We start from the raw sequence: 14,017 nt of genomic DNA on the forward strand, positions 1-14,017 counted from the left end.
TCCCCCCAGGCTGGATCTCCAGTTGCTTTCCTAGCCCTGGATTGCCCGGCCTCCCAAACAGAACCTGTCACTCCATCTCCAGAGCTGGTACAGGGAGCCCACGGGTATGACGCTTATCACATTGTATTCTAGGGAAGAGAGGACAGCTCTATCTGCTCCTAGAGGGGACGGCTCCTTCATCCCCACGTTCCCATGGCCCAGTCCAGTGTCTGCCCAGAGGCAGAAGACTAGTCAATTTTGGAGGAATCCAACGTGAGACACAGTGTCTGCAGGAATCCCGACTGGAAGACCTCATGTCCCATCCTGACCCACTGTGCCATCTTCTCAGAGAGTCTGTTAGTCCATTTAGTGTAGCCAGGGATGGTCATCATTACTGTACTTTTTGGGGGAGGTAAGGAATGCACACTGATTAGAGACAAGCCCTGATTTAACCAGCATTTAAAACTGCCTGCTCTGTGCTGTGTAACATACGGGGCTGAAGACGGGGAGAAATGCAAAGGCGGAGAAGCCACGGCTTCCCCAGGCTTCCGAGGTGCACAGGGAAAGAGGCAAAGGGGTCAAGCAAGAATTGAATACTGCCGGCCAGGGTGGAAGGGCGGTGCTGAGCCTCTGGCAGGAGCCAGCATTGGGCTTCCGCGCTGGCACCCGAGAGTTTCTGTCTGGGCTGCTGCTAAGTCACAACTGTGATGTCTCCAATGGGGTCCGAGAGTCTCGCTTTATAAGTACGTACTGTATTCATTTGCTCAGGCTGCCCTAACAAGGCACTGCAGACTGGCTGGCTTACACCACAGAAATGGATTCTCTCGCTGTTCTGGAGGCTGGAACTCTGAGATCAAGGTGTGGGCTGGGCTGAGACCTCTCTTTTTGGCTTGCAAGTGGCTGCCTTCTCACTGTGTCCCCACATGGTCTTTCCTCCACATGCATGCAAGCATCCCTGGTGTTCCCCGCTGTCCGAATCTCCTCTTTTTTTTTTTTTTGCGGTATGGGGGCCTCTCACTGTTGTGGCCTCTCCTGTTGCGGAGCACAGGCTCCGGACGTGCGGGCTCAGCGGCCATGGCTCACGGGCCCAGCCGCTCCACGGCATGTGGGATCTTTGCGGACCGGGGCACGAACCCGTGTCCCCTGCATCGGCAGGCAGACACTCAACCACTGCGCCACCAGGGAAGCCCCTTAATCTCCTCTTCTTATAAGGACACCAGTCATATGGGATTAGGCCCCAGGCTAAGGACCCCCTTTTAGGGTAATCACCTCTTTAAAGGCCCTGTCTCCAAATACAGTCCCATTCTGAGGTACTAAGGGTTAGGACTTCAACACATGAAGTTGGCAGGGGGCGGGGGCACAATTCAGTCCATAGCAAGTATCAGCTCCCCACTACTTCTTTTTCTTTCTTTTTTTTTTTTTTTTTTTTTTTTGGCTGCACCTCGCGACATATGAGATCTTAGTTCCCTGACCAGGGATCAAACCTGTGCCCCCTGCACTGAAAGCGCCTAGTCTTAACCACTGGGCTGCCAGGGAAGTCCTGCCACCACCTCTTCTAACTGTGAAAAATAAATGCACAACAGCTGAGGATTTGTAATCAGCATCAAACCCTTTCCCCATCGTGTTTGGGTCAGTTTTCTTATCTGAGTAACTCTTTGTTGGATTGAATTGAATTCTTTCGTTGGTTACAAGGGTCACTGAAAAGGTATCTTCTCTCCTCAGAAGGCTTTCTTCTCTTCCTTTTGAAAAGGAGGGGGAAAATGTGTTATGGAGACGACTAAGTGTTTTCTTTTAAAAAGCCTGAGAGTGAAGGACAATAATGAATGTGGAGCTTTAGAATCAAAAACGTGTAGAGCCCCAGGGAGGGTGGGGGGAGCACCACTTCCAGGGCAGGAGGCAGAGACACCCCAGCTTGGGAAAAGCACCCTTTTCTCACAGTGTTCTGAATATTCTGAATTATTGCATGTCTGTGACTCAGCTCTGTCTATAGGTGCCTTTCAATAGCTGCATTATTCATTCCTCTCAGCATTTACTTTTTTTTTTTTCCTTCTAAAACAAGTGTTGCTTTTATCGTCTCAAAACTTGTGGTATGTAGGAAGCAACATCCCAGGCTCTTGGAATCCCCGTTATTGCAAATGATTTTCTTTGATTGATCAAACCCCTGCGTTCTAACATATAAATTGGTAACTGAAAAGCATTATAAATTGCAGCTACCCAGGCATTTTTCCCCATGAATTCATTTATCACACCTAGATTATTTGGGGACAGCTGATGGAAATATAAAAGGCTCACAACTGGGCTTCCCTGGTGGTGCAGTGGTTGAGAGTCTGCCTGCCGATGCAGGGGACACAGGTTCGTGCCCCGGTCCGGGAAGATTCCACGTGCTGCAGAACGGCTGGGCCCGTGAGCCATGGCTGCTGAGCCTGCGCGTCCGGAGCCTGTGCTCCGCAACGGCAGAGGCCACAACAGTGAGAGGCCTGTGTATCACAAAAAAAAAAAAAGGTTCACAACTATTTTTCCCCTATTTGCTACTCCAAGATAATCTCTGATTGGAAATAAAAAGCTTGGACATTGTTGTAAGTCATTTCTAATAGCCAGCTAATAAAGGACAAAATAATCCCTCCTGGTCAAAAAAAAAAAAAAGTGTTTCATGTAATAAACACTAGTTTTTATCCAAAAGAAAAAATGTGTACAAAACAGGACTAACTGGTATTTTGCAGAAGTGGGTCACATGGAACAAAATATCTGAGCATAAAACAGCTGTGTACTTTGATGGTAACAATATTATTTTAAAAATTAAATAAGAAGTTTCATCAGTGAACTTTGTTTCTACTTGACTGACCTTCTACATTACTTTCTTATTGCTGCGGTAACAAATTACTACAAACTTAGTGAAACAACACAAATGTACTATCTGGAGGTCAGAAGTCTGAAATGGGACTCACGGGGCTAAAATCAGTGTGTGGGCAGGGCTGCATTCCTTTCTCGAGACTCTCGGGGAGAATCTGTTTTCTTCCCTTTTCCAGTTTGCTGAGGCCCGTATTCCTTGGCTCATGGGTCCCTTCCACCTTCAAAGCCAGCTCTGGCCAATGGCATCTTTCTCGTGCTGCGTCACTCTGACACTGCGTCTGTGCTGCCTCCCGCACAGGATTTTAAGGACGTTCGTGATTATATTGTGCCCACATGGATAATGCAGGCTAATCTCCCCATTTCAAAGTCAGCTGATCAGCAGCCTCATCCACGTGCGATCTTAGCTCCTCCTTGCCAGGTAACACAGCATAGTCACAAATTCTAGGGATTAGATAATGGCCATCTTTGGAGGCCTTTATTCTTCCTACTACACCCATTTCATGGGAAATAATGAAAATAAGGTGCATTTCAGGAGCCGTGCGCGGTTTTTTTTGTTTTTTGCGGTACGCGGGCCTCTCACTGTTGTGGCCTCTCCCGTTGCGGAGCACAGGCTCCGGACGCGCAGGCTCAGCGGCCATGGCTCATGGGCCCAGCCGCTCCGCGGCATGTGGAATCCTCCCAGACCGGGGTACGAACCCGTGTCCGTCCCCTGCATCGGCAGGCGGACTCTCAACCACTGCGCCACCAGGGAAGCCCTGTTTTTTTGTTTTTTGTTGTTTTAAACAAGAAGTTTATTTAAACAACAAGACGCTTGACTTGAAGGGAAAACTATCTAGGATTCATTTCTTTTAGAGTAATTTATCCCTACCTAATGACCGATTGCCCTACATGCAACAGTTACGTTCAAAAAAATTATAAAATTGTCTTTGGTTTTACAATGATAAATGAAAAACATTAAAATTCTCCCAGTTGAACAAGGTTTGCAAGAATTTTTATGTTGTTCTTTTTTTGTTAAACAGTGAGAGCAAAATAACTTACTGGAATATAAAGATAACAGCTGATGAGCATACCAGTAATGGAGAAAAGGGGGTATCTTCACAGAACCAGTATTTTTCCCCATTCCATCTCCATTTGATGTCGATCGAAACATACCGTTGGCCATTTAGTTTTTAAAAAATGCAGTATGCTTGTGCACATACACCAGTTACTTTAGGTACAATAAAGGAATGGGGAAGGGGAAAATGAAAGAATAGAGAAACTATACTGTAGTAGTCAGGATGTGGTGGAACCAAATTGCGGTTTTCTAATTGAGAATGTCTTCTTGGTCCGGAGGAACAGAATTCTGGAGTAAAGTAGCAGGCTCCCTTTTTAGTAGACGCCTCCTGTCTGCTGCTGAAACACATCAATTGTATCTTCATCCTCCATTTCCAACCGTGCAGGTGTGTCTGTTTCATTGATTGGCTTCCCATCAAATCGGAATCTGATCTGCCTCATTGACAAACCCTGTCAATAAACTTTTTTTCACAATAGGCTTTCATTTGTTTACTAAGTGGTGTATGCCTCTTTTTTTTTTTTACATCTTTATTGGAGTGTAATTGCTTTATAATGGTGTGCTAGTTTCTGCTTCATAACAAAGTGAATCAGTCACACACACATATGTTCCCATATCCCTTCCCCCTCGCATCTCCCTCCCTCCCACCCTCCCTATCCCACCCCTCTAGGTGGTCACAAAGCACCGAGCTGATCTCCCTGTGCTATGCGGCTGCTTCCCACTAGCTATCTATTTTACGTTCGGTAGTGTATATATGTCCATGCCACTCTCTCACTTTGTCACAGCTTACCCTTCCCCCTCCCCATATCCTCAAGTCCATTCTCTAGTAGGTCTGTGTCTATTCCTGTCTTACCCCTGGGTTCTTCATGACATTTTTTTTCCCTTAGATTCCATATATATGTGTGAGCATATGGTATTTGTCTTTCTCTTTCTGACTTACTTCACTCTGTATGACAGACTCTAGGTCCATCCACCTCACTACAAATAACTCAGTTTCGTTCCTTTTTATGGCTGAGTAATATTCCATTGTATATATGTGCCACATCTTCTTTATCCATTCATCCGATGATGGACGCTTAGGTTGTTTCCCTCTCCTGGCTATTGTAAATAGAGCTGCAGTCAACATTTTGGTACATGACTCTTTTTGAATTATGGTTTTCTCAGGGTATATGCCCAGTAGTAGGATTGCTGGGTCGTATGGTAGTTCTATTTGTAGTTTTTTAAGGAACCTCAATACTGTTCTCCATAGTGGCTGTACCAATTCACATTCCCACCAGCAGTGCAAGAGGGCTCCCTTTTCTCCACACCCTCTCCAGCATTTATTGTTTCTAGATTTTTTGATGATGGCCATTCTGACCAGTGTGAGATGATATCTCATTGTAGTTTTGATTTGCATTTCTCTAATGATTAATGATGTTGAGCATTCTTTCATATGTTTGTTGGCAGTCTGTATATCTTCTTTGGAGAAATGTCTATTTAGGTCTTCTGCCCATTTTTGGATTGGGTTGTTTGTTTTTTTGTTATTGAGCTGCATGAGCTGCTTGTAAATTTCGGAGATTAATCCTTTCTCAGTTCTTTATTAGCAAATATTTTCTCCCATTCTGAGGGTTGTCTTTTGGTCTTGTTTATGGTTTCCGTGAAATCAAGAAAACACTCCCGGGCTTCCCTGGTGGCGCAGTGGTTGAGAGTCCGCCTGCCGATGCAGGGGACACGGGTTCGTGCCCTGGCCTGGGAAGATCCCACATGCCGCGGAGCAGCTGGGCCCGTGAGCCATGGCCGCTGAGCCTGTGCATCCGGAGCCTGTGCTCTGCAACGGGAGAGGCCACAACAGTGAGAGGCCCGTGTACTGCAAAAAAAAAAAAAAAAAAAAAGAAAACACTCCCATTTACCATTGCAACAAAAAGAATAAAATATCTAGGAATATTTTCTACCTAAGGAGACAAAAGACCTGTATGCAGAAAATTATAAGACACTGATGAAAGAAATTAAAGATGATACAAATAGATGGAGAGATATACCATGTTCTTGGATTGGAAGAATCAACATTGTAAAAATGACTCTACTACCCAAAGCAATCTACAGATTCAATGCAATCCCTATCAAACTACCAGTGGCATTTTTCACAGAACTAGAACAAAAAATTTCACAATTGGTATGGAAACACAAAAGGCCCCAAATGGCCAAAGCAATCTTGAGAACGAAAAATGGAGCTGGATGAATCAGGCTCCCTGACTTCAGACTATACTACAAAGCTACAGTAATCAAGACAGTATGGTACTGGAACAAAAACAGAAATATAGATCAATGGAACAGGATAGAAAGCCCAGAGATAAATCCACGCACATATGGTCACCTTATCTTTGATAAAGGAGGCAGGAATGTACAGTGGAGAAAGGACAGCCTCTTCAATAAGTGGTGCTGGGAAAACTGGACAGTTACATGTAAAAGTATGAGATTAGAACACTCCCTAACACCATACACAAAAATAAGCTCAAAATGGATTAAAGACCTAAATGTAAAGCCAGAAACTATCAAACTCTTAGAGGAAAACATAGGCAGAACACTCTATGACAAATCACAGCGAGATCCTTTTTGACCCACCTGCTAGAGAAATGGAAATGAAAACAAAAATAAACAAATGGTGTATGCCTCTTAATCTTCAACTGCACCACGGAACCATCCTGCCCCGCCACCTTCAAATTAATACGATCGTTGTTCTCAGTCTTGACTCCTTCCTTGGGCTTTTCCTCAGCCATGGCCATGGCAAGCACAGGAGTCTCCCCTGTGGCCGCTTCCCTAAAGAGGGACCAGGTCCGCACCAAATGAGCACACAAGCAGGACCAGGAGCCACAGAAGAGGGAGGCAGCAGCAGTGGAGGAGGGAGAGCATGTTTATTTTTATTTATTATTTATTTTAAAAGAATTTTTAGATTTTATTTTTCCCTATTACTCTTTTTTTAACTTTTTTAATTGCCTATTTTTATTTTGAATATTTTGACATTTTCTTACTGGTTTATAAGGGTATTTTTCCCTATTACTCTTAAAACTCAGCTTTATCAAGTAATAGGCCAAACTTCCAGAATAACAGCTCTTTCTCAGGCTGTAACCCTTTCAGAAAGGAGACCAAATTTATCATATACCATGGTTTCAGGATGTTTCCACCCCAGAATGCTAAACCAGTTACACAATCATATCTTCCTAGGTCTCATAATCAAAATAGTATGTACCATTTCTTTCCTTCTCTTGCTAAATGCATTCCCTTTTTCCTAAAGTGTTTGTTACTAAAAGAAGTTTGAGTATCGTCCTTTCCAAGAAACCTGTCTACCAGTTCGAATTCTTCGCTCAGAATAAGGACCCCCTTATTCAAGAAAAAAATTTAGAAATATCTGGAACTAATTGTTCTCAGCTTTGGACAGATTACATTTGTTTTACTCTATACCTGACTTAGCTTTGCTTTCATCCACACGTCCTGTTTGCGAAAGTCAAGCCCCATCTTTAAAACTCTTGCACTTTCCATTATGACTTGGAGAGGATGGGGGGCTGGGGAAGAGAGCCGGCTTGTTTTGTAGTGGGAGATTCTGAAAAGGGCAGATGTTTACTTTTGGGGTCATTAAGTGGGAAGATGGCAAATGTTCTTCTTCTTGTTCTGATCCTGAAAACACGTGCAGGCCAAGACCAGAAGATTCTGGTCCTGAAATGATACTATATTACAACATTGTCTTAAGTACCTTCAGAATTTATATTACTCTTTAATTTATTTTACCTGAGCTTGGGTTCACAGTTAGGTAGACACTGTAAATGAGGTAGTGAGTGGAGCTGAGGAGGAAACAATATGTATTTAATATTTAATTATAAATAAATAAATGTATTCAATAATTTTATTTATTAAATATATCCATTTAATTATTAAATTAAGTTAATTATTACATTATTGAATAAATTAAATTAATAATTTATTATTTATAAAATAAATTTATTTTAAAATATTTAATATTTATTTAATAGCAGCCCTGGGAAAATATGTCATCCTGATCTCAGTTGACATTTAACTATTCCCCTTGAATCTGCAAATGTAGTAGGGGAACATGATCATTTTCCTTTTCATTCTCATCTGCCTGGACCCTCTCTCCTATGATATCCACCCCAGCATCGTTATTACTATTCATAAAAATGAATAGTCCTACCAAAGATGCTATAAAATAAACCCTTCCAAGGTGTGTTGTTTAGACTTAGAAAAGTTCAAGTGAGTAACTTTATTCATATAGTCATTAGGCAAAAGAAGAAAATTCCCAGCACCCCCAACCAGTGCCTTTTTCTCCCTGAACCTGGTTTATTTAAATGACTCCCATCAATTCCTGAGTTGACTCCAAGGACTGGCCTCTGGAGAATCCTGACATCTAACACAGGTAGAGACACTGTGACCCAGGTCTTAGCCTCTAGTCTTACAATGAGAATTGTAAGACTAGAATATTGGAATATTCTAGTCTGGAATATTGTTTCATCAGATGCTGGCAACAGGGATTGCAAACTCACTCAGGTTTGACACTTGAAGGGAGAGGCAGTTGGTTTGTTGAACAGGCATTCCAGAAGGCTCCTCTGCAGATCAAAACCACAGTGAGATATCACCTCACACCTGTCAGAATGGCTATTATCTTAAAGACAACAGTTAACGAATGTTGACAAAGATGTAGAGAAAAGGGACCCCTTGTGCACTGTTGGTGGGAATGTAAATTCGTGCAGCCACTGTGGAAAGCAGTATGGAGGTTCCTCAAAAAATTAAAAACAGAACTGCTGTATGATCCAGCAATTTCTCCTCTGTGTATTTATCTGAAGAAAATGAAGACACTAACTCAAAAAATATATGCACCCCCATGTTCATTGCAGCATTATTTACAATAGCCAAGACATGGAAACAACTTAAGTGTCCATGGATGGATGAATGGATAAAGAAAATATGGTACAGATATACAATGGAATATTATTCAGCCATAAAAAAGAATGAAATCTTGCCATTTGGGACAACATGGATGGACCTTGAGGGCATTATGCTAAGTGAAATAAGTCAGAGAAAGACAAATACTGTATAATCTCATCTACATGTGGAATCTAAAACAAAACAAAACAAAAACAAAAAACCAAGCTCATAGATATAGAGAACCGAGAACTGATTGATGGTTGACAGGGATGGGGAGTGGGAGGTATCAGGGCAATGGGTACAGGGGGTCAAAAGGTTCAAACTTGCAGTTATAAAAAAGGTAAGTCCTGGGGGTGTAATGTAGAGCATGATGACTATAGTTAATAATACCGTGTTGTATACTTGAAAACTGCTAAGAGAGGGGATTTTAAAGTTCTCATCATAAGGAAAAAAATGTTTTGTAACTATGAGTGCTGATGGATGTTTACTGGACTTGTTGCAATCATTCACAGTATATACAAAGGTCAAATCATTATGTTGTATACTCTAAACAAGTAAACGTTATACGTCGATTATATCCCCCCCCAAAAAAATGATTATGCTGGCCTGAAAAAGAGAGGCTCCTGCGTGGCTCTTACACGTTTTCGTTAGGCCCTGTGTTTTGAATAGGTGTGCGTAAAGGGAGGCTCTGTTCAAATTAGATCTCTTGAAGAAAAATCTCTGAGGAAAATGTCTTCAGCAAAAATTGCTACTATCAGGCTTCCCTGGTGGCGCAGTGGTTAAGAATCCCCCTGACAATGCAGGGTACATGGGTTCAAGCCCTGGTCCTGGAAGATCCCACATACCACGAAGCAACTAAGCCCGTGCGCCACAACTACTGAGTCCGTGAGCTTAGAGCCCGTGCTCCGCAGCAAGCGAAGCCACCGCAATGAGAAGCCCCCGCACCGCAATGAAGACCCAATGCAGCCAAAAATAAATAAAATAAAATAAATTAATTTTTTAAAAAATTGCTACTATCTTAGGTTGGCCTTGCTCATTAAAATACACTTACCTGGGACACAGAAAAGAGACAGAGGGCAGCTAAGGGTCACAGGTCATGTTCCAGGGAGGCAGGAGCAGAGTTAGAGCTTAGCCTGCAAGGAGGAGCCCTCGGCATCAACAGCGTGTGGGGAAGAGACAGGCTGGACAGGATGGAGGGAGAGGTCTCCCTGCCATGCGGTCTCAACGAAGGCCTCAGCCCACCCCGTGGGGAGCTCAGAGCGGGGCTGGCTCTTCAGGACAAAGTGGGGTGGGATTGGGGGTTCATTGGATGCCAGCTGCCCTGAGAAAGGGGTGTATCTTGTGGAGGCAACTTTCTGGAGTGAAACCAGTTTCCAGAGAAGGTGCATAGCTGCGAGCTGTCAGTGGACAACCTTCCCAGCAACTGGAGGAGAGAATTCTCCCGTGCTGAAGGGGAATTCAGAGTCTACATGAGCTTCTGCTCTCCTGGGCAAGCCGCTAACCTCTCAGTGAAGAGGAGCATCACCTGTCTGGCCCGGAAAGATCCCCCAGGCCTGTCTGTCCTTCTGCAACTGCTCCCTCTCTGCCCTGGGCTTCTGTGACCTTACCTCTCAAATAAGGGACTTCTTTTGATGTTGAAAAGTGACAACCCTCTCACTGAATCAAGCCCGTAAATCTGGTTTAGTTTGGCCCTCAGTGTTTTAAAATGTTAAGACTGTTGCCAATATGAAAAAAAATTGAGAGACTTCCCCAAAATTCAGGTTTCTGGATTTTTTTTTTTTTTTTAGAGAGCAGATCTGGCCACACTCAGCCTAAATCCCTTCAAGGCCACAGTCGTCGGACATGTCACGAGCCCACCAATGTGTCAAGATCCTCACCAGGCCTCCAGCCCCTGGGAGCACAGGCTAGATTTTGAAAAATATTCAGTTATTTAAACATGGCTTCTAGGTTAATGCTCTTTTAACGTCAACAACTCAGCTAACCTTTTATGAAACCCCAAATGAACAAATCTCTCAATTACACATACTTTGCTAAGTAGTGAATATGAATTTTTTTTTTTTTTTTTTTTTTTTTTTTTTTTTTGGCTGTGTTGGGTCTTCATTGCTGCTCACGGTTTTTCTCTAGTTGCGGCGAGCAGGGGCTACTCTTCATTGCGGTGTGCGGGCTTCTCATTGCAGTGGCTTCTCTTGTTGCGGAGTACGGGCTCTAGGCACGTGGGCTTCAGTAGTTGTGGCACGTGGGCTCAGTAGTCGTGGCGCACGGGTTTAGTTGCTCCGTGGCATGTGGGATCTTCCCGGACCAGGGCTCAAACCCGTGTCCCCTGCATTGGCAGGTGGACTCCCAACCACTGAGCCACCAGGGAAGCCCCCCAGTGTCTTAATTCCTCTCCACTCCAAGGTCTAGTTCAGTGCTCACCGTGGGGTCCACTGAAACCCAGCCTCTTGCCTGGCTCCTTCCCCAGAGCCTCGCGGCCTCGGGGAGCTAATCAATGCTCAGGGCTTTGGGCATCCCCTCTTCATTAGCAGTGACCAAAAAGCAGTGGACAGACACCCGAGTCACCTCTCCCTGGCTGGGTGGCCTTGTGTGAGTCATTTAACTTCTCTCAGCTTTAACCGATTAGCCTGTGAAACAGCTGCTCCACGTACCCATAAGAGGCATGTTTTGGGGCGCCTGCTCAGCCCACACCCACTCTTCTGAGACCCGCTCCCACCCATGGCCTGGTCAACCACATGTGTGCTACATGACCCTGATGAACAGACTACTGGACTAGTGGGGGATGCCCAAAGACAGCTGATACATTGGCTGCTCAGTGATCAAATGTGTTCTTTTTTTTTTCTCAAAAACCCAAGCAAAGAGCCCCAGAGAATGGTGGGCATGGGAACTAAAAGGTGCCGACGCCAGCCCGCCACCTCTCCCCCAGAGAGCACCGTGAAGAGCAATCAGACACAGCCAGCTGCTGAGGGAAGCAGAAGCACCGAGCAGACAGACAGACACGAGGACGGGAGCACCCGTGGGACTGGTCTCACCTTGGAGCCCCAGGGCTTCCAGAGTCCCCTGGGTTCAGCTAGCTGTTCTTTGGTTCCAGGAGATGCCCTTGACTCCTTTGAGCCGACCGCCCTTTCATTTGTACTAACTCCTGTGTCTCTCTGATCCTTTCAACTAAAAAGCCTTGATCAGCACAGTCTCACAGAAGCGTGATGAAGATAGGTAGCTAGGATACCTATCTTCAAATCAACAGAGGATCTGTCTCCCTTGTGAAACCTCTTCAGTGTTCTATTGGCTCCCAAAAGAACCCATAAAGTACTTTCTGAGTGGTCATTACAGGTTCAGCCTTGAGGGGCGTGGTTGGGTTTAGGAAAGTGGAGAAAAGGTGGGGATTAGAGCCACACAAAGGCCCTGAGGCAGATGTAAGCAAAGTGTGGGAGAGAGGAGGAGTCATGGGACAGACCGAGAAGGCAGCGTCACCTGAGTTGTCATTTTGGACACACAGTCCCTCTCCTAGTACTAGGAACCCTCTTTTTTTTTTTTTTTTTTAATAAATTTATTTTATTTATTTATTTTTGGCCACATTGGGTCTTCATTGCTGCGCTCGGGCTTTCTCTAGTTGTGGTGAGAAGGGGCTACTCTTCGTTGCAGCGCGTGGGCTTCTCATTGAAGTGGGTTCTAGGTGCACAGGCTCAGTAGTTGCGGCGGCCGGGCTTAGTTGCTCTGCGGCGTGTGGGATCTTCCCGGACCAGGGCTCGAACCCATGTCCCCTGCATTGGCAGGCGGATTCTTAACCACTGCACCACCAGGGAAGCCCTGGAACCCTCTTTTTTAAGAGAACCCACCCTACCTTATGGGGCAAGAGTTCATTCTTCCTTCCAGCACCACCACCACCAGCAGGTGGGTGGGCATGTGACCCTCATGGGCCAATCCCAGCACACTGCATTCTCCAGGTCACTGTGATTGGCTGAGGGGTGGGCTCATCAGCTATGACTCATAAGCTGGCTGGGCCAATCAGAATCTCCCCTCCAGTTTTGCTACAGAACCCTTGGGGGAATGACATTTTCTCTAGATCATAAGCCATGAAGAGTGTAAACTGAGGGGGCAATCTTGGCCTTTATGTGGCGAGATCTGGACAGAGAATATGTCCCAAAGGAAAGTAGGGATCACAGAGAAGGAGGGGGCAAGGAGTCCAGATGACATCATTTGGACTCCTGAATCCAGCTATACCTGAAGCCGTGCTCAACCTTATACTGCTCAGTTAAAAGGAACAAATATATCTTCTTTTCTTTCCTTACAGTGGTTTGATTTAAATTTACATTACTTGCCAAAACAACAACAACAACAAACAAACAAAAAAACACCTTGACAACAATGGAAGTTAAGGGAGAGAGGTGGAAACAGGGTTGGACAGGAAGGGTGGTCTTTGATGACTCTGAAAGCCTGCAGATAAGTTTGCCTTGTTATGGTAAGTGGGTCTTTCCTGGTTGTCAGTGAGAGATGCTGTAACCCGTCTTCACTTCTGATGCTTCCCTTGATGTGCTGAGGGGCACTGCACTGATCCTTTCCTTTAACTGTAAGAGGGTGCCAACAACATTTCACTTCAAATCATTAATGTAATACGTTTAGACAAAAGAGGCTATTAGTCTCGGAAAGGACTGCTTTAAAGACATCGAAATGTGTTCTCTTTCTGCTTTCTTCTGTGTTCTGTGCGCCTCTCCCTGAATTCCCAGATACAAACTAGAGAATGCAGCAGTGCCTGGAGCACAGCGGTAACATCCGGTATTATTTTGACAGCACAATTCAGGGCTGACCACCCTCCGGAGTGTGCACTTCGCTACAGTTCGTGGCACATCCCATCACAAGTGCAAAGAGAGCTAAGGAAACATTAGAGAGGTTTATTCCAGGGATCTTTAAATTTGGGCTGGAGAAAAGATCACACGTCCACGGGTAGAAGACAGAGGGTAAAGGGAAGGCATAAGGAGGAGCATGGGAGATGCAGAAAGCAGGGAAGCAGGAGGAGATACGGGAGGAGGGAGCCAGCACAGGAAGCTAAGAAGAGTACAGAGAGAAAGGGGAGGAAAGACTAGGAAATGTTTAGGCCAAGACCCAGCTCCTCCTCTGGGTCCTCCGTAGGCAGGGGGACAGCTACATCATTTGTAGGGCCCAGTGCAAAACCCAGGTGCGGAGCTGTAAGGAGATAGGGTAGGGGGTCCCCAGAGAAAGAGAACCAGGCAT

The 14,017-nt window shown here is 44.9% G+C and overlaps 1 pseudogene across 1 annotated transcript; it reads right to left on the reverse strand.

The window, feature by feature from the left end:
* Positions 1-4,197: 4,197 nt before the first annotated feature.
* On the reverse strand, positions 4,198-6,636 carry LOC307053052 (small ubiquitin-related modifier 2-like; annotated as a pseudogene). The gene is made up of 2 exons: positions 6,530-6,636; positions 4,198-4,389 (listed from the first exon to the last, which is right to left on the reverse strand). The product of its transcript is annotated as a small ubiquitin-related modifier 2-like (transcript).
* Between the last annotated feature and the right edge of the window lie 7,381 nt (positions 6,637-14,017).

This window comes from Hyperoodon ampullatus (genome assembly GCF_949752795.1).
Source record: "Hyperoodon ampullatus genome assembly, chromosome: 5".
NCBI lineage: Eukaryota > Metazoa > Chordata > Mammalia > Artiodactyla > Ziphiidae > Hyperoodon > Hyperoodon ampullatus.